This window comes from Carlito syrichta, unplaced genomic scaffold (assembly GCF_000164805.1).
Source record: "Carlito syrichta isolate Samal-C Ts95f unplaced genomic scaffold, Tarsius_syrichta-2.0.1 Scaffold307134, whole genome shotgun sequence".
NCBI classification, from domain to species: Eukaryota; Metazoa; Chordata; class Mammalia; order Primates; family Tarsiidae; genus Carlito; species Carlito syrichta.
In genome coordinates this window covers 495,105-500,391 of record NW_007251230.1, presented here as the reverse complement: position 1 = coordinate 500,391, position 5,287 = coordinate 495,105, and the positions used below count along the sequence as shown (strand labels likewise).

Sequence of the window (5,287 nt, the reverse complement as noted above, 5' to 3'; positions counted from 1 at the left end):
AAAACTGAAACTGTATACCCATTAAACTATAACTCCCCATTTCCCTCTCTCCCAGCAACAACCATTTTTACTTTCTGTTTCTGTAAATTTGACTAAAGATACCTCATGTAAGTGAAATCATACAGTATTTGTCTTTTTGACTTATTTCACTTAGCAAAATGTCTTTATGTTTCACCCATGTTGTAGCATGTGCCGGGATTTCCTTCCTTTTTAAGGCTAAGTACTACTCCAATGTATGTATGTACCACATTTTATCTGTTTATCCATTGATGGATATTTGGATTGCTTCCCACTCTTGACTACTATGAATAATGCTGCTATCAACATGAGTATGCTGATACTGTTTTCAGATTCTACTTTCAATTTTTTGAGAAGAAGAATTGAGAATATTCAGAATATTCAGAAGTGAGTTTGCTAGATCATGTGGAGATTCTGTTTTCAATTTTTGTAGGAACTGTATACTGTTTTCCATCGTGGCTGCATCATTTTCCTTTCCCACTAACAGAGTGCAGGTGTTCTAGTTTCTCCACATCCTTACCAATACTTGTTACTTTCTATTTTTTGACCATAGTCATCATAATGGAGATAAAGTGATATCTCATGGTGGTTTTGATATGGATTTCTCTAATGATTAGTGATATAGAGCATTTTGTCATATGCTTGTTAGCCATTCGTATATTATCTTTGGAGAAATGCCTATTCAAGTTCTTTGCCCATTTAAAAAAACTGGGTTATTTGTTTTGTTGTTGCTGGGTTGTAGAAGTCCTTTATATATGTATTATGAATCTTGGCTCCTTATCAGATATGTGATTGGCAAATAATTTCTTCCCATTCTGTAGGTTGTCTTTCCTTCTGTTAATTGTGTCCTTTGATGTACAGACGTTTTGAAGTTTAGCTCTTCATCCCTTCCAGGAGTTCTACTATCTCATCTGAAGTCGTTTTCCTTCAGTCTCATTTATCTAATTTTGCTTTCGTTGCTGTCCTGTTGATGCCATATCCAAGAAATCTTTGCCAAATCACATGTTATGATGCATTTTCCTTATGTTTTCTTTTAGGAGTCTTATAGTTTCCTAATTAGCTGGGACAACAGGCACACACCATCACACCCTGCTAATTTCTTAATTTTTAAATTTTTTGTAGAGATGAGGTCTTGCTATGCTGCCCAGGCTGATGTCAAACTCCTAGGCTCAAGCAGTCTTCCCATCTTGGCCTCCCAAAGTGCTGGGATTATAGGTGTGAGCCACTGAACCAGGCCAATGGTTAACAGTTCTAATTCCACCTTTTACTGAATGTGTGACTTGGACAAGGTAATAAATTTGAGGTAATGAGTCAAGGAAGGTCATGCAATGGGTTTTATTTCTATAGTAAACAGAGGACTGTATCAGAAAGTGGCCCAGATTGGTATGCCTTGTCCGGCTCTTATATTGTATTGCTGAGAGAGTATGTGTTTCTTTCACAACAGGGCAAAGCACAGTGTGTTTATCAAGAGATTTATGTAATTGTTTCTAGAAGCCTTGAAGAACAAAGTTATATATGTTGTATGGCATGTAACATGTTCTATTTAGTCAAACTAACAAATTAATCAAATATAATAAGTCAAAATGCTGCTTTGTTATTTATGTACAAGAGTAGGCTTTGCGGTTTTGTACTGCTTAGGGTATTTCATTATTTATTAGGGTATTTATTATTTATCTCTCTGTGTGTATATGTGTGTATATGTCAATCATATACTTGGATACTTGGATAAAACACTGATCCATCCAAAAGACTGAAGTTGCCTGTTAACTACTTTCTTTCATTATCTGGGTTTTGGGTATTTGCTCCTTTGTTTCTATTAACAGCAAGGTGGGTATATTATTAATAACAGAACTATCTTTCTAAAGTATCCACTTAAACTGGGTGTAAAAATGAGCTGTCTTAGGATATACAGCAAATAGTTTTTACTATTTATTTTGCAAGTCCAAACATCTTTTTAAGAAGTATAGCTTTCATACAAGAATTTAAATTGTAAGGTACAATCTGATGAATTTGTACAAAGTAAAGACACCTCTGGAACCAATACCTAGATCAAAAAGGAGATATTTCCCTCACAGCAGAAGCCCCCTTTGGCCCTCTCCCAGTTGTTAGTTCCCAGGAGTAACCATTATTCTGATTTCTAGCATCATAGATTTGTTTTGCCTGCTTTAAACTTTATATAAAGGGAATCATACTGTATGTTCGCTTTTTTGTCCATCTTTTTTGTTCAGCCTAATATTTGTGAAATTCATTCCCTGTTGTGTATAGCAATAGTTCATTCATGCTCCCTGAAAAACTTAACATACACAAAAGCATACAGAATAGCATAGTGAACACTCATTTCCTGTTATCCAGCCTCAACAATTATCAACTCATGTTCAGCCCTGGTTCAGTTAACCTCCTGCCACTGTCCCTAACTCCAGATTATTAAGAAGCAGATCCCAGACATGATATAATTGTATCTATAAACATTTCAGTATATAATTCTGGAAGATTAAGCCTTTTTTTTTTCATTTTCATGTTTTTGTACGATGTACTTTCTCTTATTAACATTGTAGTCTTTGCACCAAGATATATAGCAATGACAGCAGGGGTTTTTTTTTAAGCTTAGTATTAAATATTAAGTATCTTTCTCCATTTTAATTTTATATTACTCTGCCAAAATTAAAACTCAAGTTATCTGAAGCTTAGATACATTTCCACAATTAGCCAGGCTATGTAAAAGTTGGTGGCTTTATTTTTCCTGCAGTGTAAGCTGGTCTAGGCCCTAGAAAGATAGGACCAGGTCATATAGTTGTTTCTAAAAAGTATGCTACAAAAATGAACAGCCTATTATAAGCCAGGATACAAAGTAAGGATGGGGTTAAGGGAGGGATATATTCTTCCAAAAAAAAAAAAAAGAATTTCTGAATAGTCTCAGTCCATAATTGTTTGTTCCCCAAATGTTTGGAGGATAGGGTAAACTCTCAACATGAGTTTAATGTTGTCTCTGTAAGGCGCTGGTCATTGCCTTGCTGAGGAGGGTGACAGCTGAGGAGGGGGATGACTAGGTTTGTCCATCTCCCCATCCCCAGCTAGGGGAACGGAAATGGGAAGTTTTTTTGCCCAGGAGGTGTGAAAATGGTCTGAAGCTTTGTTGATACCAAATTCTGTAATAGGTTTCTTCTTGAAACAGACAACTCAGACTCTGCCTCTCACTTCAGCAAATACATTATTTTTTAATTTTTCTTTTTCTTTTTGAGTCGGAGTCTCACTGTCGCCCAGACTGGAGTGCAGTGGCACGCTCATGGCTGCCGCAGCCTCTACCTGCTACACTCAGGCTATCCTTCCACCTCAGCCTTCCAAGTAACTGGAACTGCAGGCACACGCCACCACACCCAACTAATTTTTTCATTTATTGTAGAGATGAAGTCTTGAAAAACCCATGGGCTCAGGCAGTTCTCTCACCTTGGTCTCCCAAAGTGCTGGGATTATAGGTGTAAGCCACCGTGCCAGACCAAGGCCAAATAAGTTATTTTTAAAAGCACTTGGGAAGTTACTTCTCCATCCCACAGACAGAAAGGTTCAGAGAAGGGAGTTGCCAGTATACAGTCACCATCTGGACCATAATGGGATTCCTGAAGGTTGGAGATCCCATAGGAGTGAACACAGGTTGCCACCACAGGAAAATCTGATAAGACTAGAGTGATTTTCTAGGGAAGAAGCACTCAGGAATCGGGGCAGCATAAAGGTCAGCCCTAATGATGTACCTCACAGCCACGAGGAAGAACCAGCCCATCTGGTCCACTGTGGTCCCTTGACAAAGCCCTCAGTGACAGTAAAATGCATGGATGGCACACCGACACTTGAGCCAAGTCCCAGGAACACTACTGCTCTTGTCTGTCAGTGCTTGGGAGTGGCAAGTCAGTACCTCTGTGTCACAATGCCGGCAGGAATGTCCAGGACACACATGATGGAGAGGTGGATGAGCTTGGCTGCAGGGAGCAGGAGAAGTTGTTATGAGCCAGGGGATAAGGCTCCCCATAATCAGTAGAGTCATCCCTGAAGAGTCCAGTTTGGAAAAAGAACATCCCCAAACCACCTTCTCATGGAGAGGGACCGTGAAGCATATATTTGGTCTGATCATGGTCAAGATGCCCAAAAAGAAAGACAGCACAAAACCTAACAGGTGGGTCCAGATGTTGCCAGTTTCAGAATGCATGTGGAAAATGTTCTTGAACAAGCCCGGGAGGGCATGGGTGATCTATGGCCATGTAGCAGGTAGTCACGGTCCTTCAGCCAGTTAGGGAGTACATTATATGGGATGATACTTCGATGTCCCTCCCAGTTCTTGTACACAAACTCCTCCATCTTTTCTATGGCATAGTGGGCTTGTAGGGGAAGCATCAGCACCCACCCTCCTCCTCTTCTTCCTGCGGCACTGGGCATGTCTACTCGTCTTCAGCTTTGGTTGGATGGCAATTACCCGTTTGCTCTTCTTTTCTAGTGGGGGTCCCAGTTCAGCCAGTTCCATCATGTCAGTTTCCCTGTTACTGGCAGAAGCCCCTTTGCCCTGTGCCACCACAGATCCTTTGTGGAAAGACATCTGGCTGGTACTCCAACACCCTGCAGCTTCAACTTGGGGAAAGGTTGGGGTCTCTCAGCCCCGGGGACCAGAGACCTCCCTGTGATGGTAGACAAACTGGGCGGACAGTCCCCTGTGCTATATCCCATGGTGGCCTGTGGCTAAGTGACTGAGTGGCCCTGAATTTTCCATTTCTTCTGGATGTGTATGTATTAAAAAAAATTTTTTTTTTAAAGGATAGTGTCTCGCTATGTTGCCCACGCTGGTCTCGAACTCTGGGGCTCAAGCAATCCTTCTACTTTGGCATTCGAAAGCACTGGGTTTATTGGCATGAGTCACTGTGCCTGGAATGTTCTACTTTCTAACTTCTTAATTTCTAATTTTTTCTTTATTAACATGTGTCTTCTGCTCTCCTTGTTTTTCCTTTGCTTTCTTTTTTTGATTTTTAGCTTTTTGAGTTGGATGCTTAATTGGTTTTTATACTTTCATTATTATTGATACAAATATTTAATGCTCTACATTTTCCTCTGTTAAGTGCTGTAGCTGTGTCCCATAGATTCTGGCATGTGATGTTTCCTTATCATTATTTTACTATCATTAATATGTTATTATTTAATGTGTTATTTATTATATAATATACTATTTTATATATTAAAATATATTACTATTATTTTCAAGAACTTCCATAATGTTCTTTTGTCCTTCCCC

General features: G+C 39.4%; 1 pseudogene; it reads right to left on the bottom strand.

The window, feature by feature from the left end:
- Positions 1–3,694: 3,694 nt before the first annotated feature.
- On the bottom strand, positions 3,695–4,600 carry LOC103266299 (annotated as a pseudogene).
- Positions 4,601–5,287: the final 687 nt, after the last annotated feature.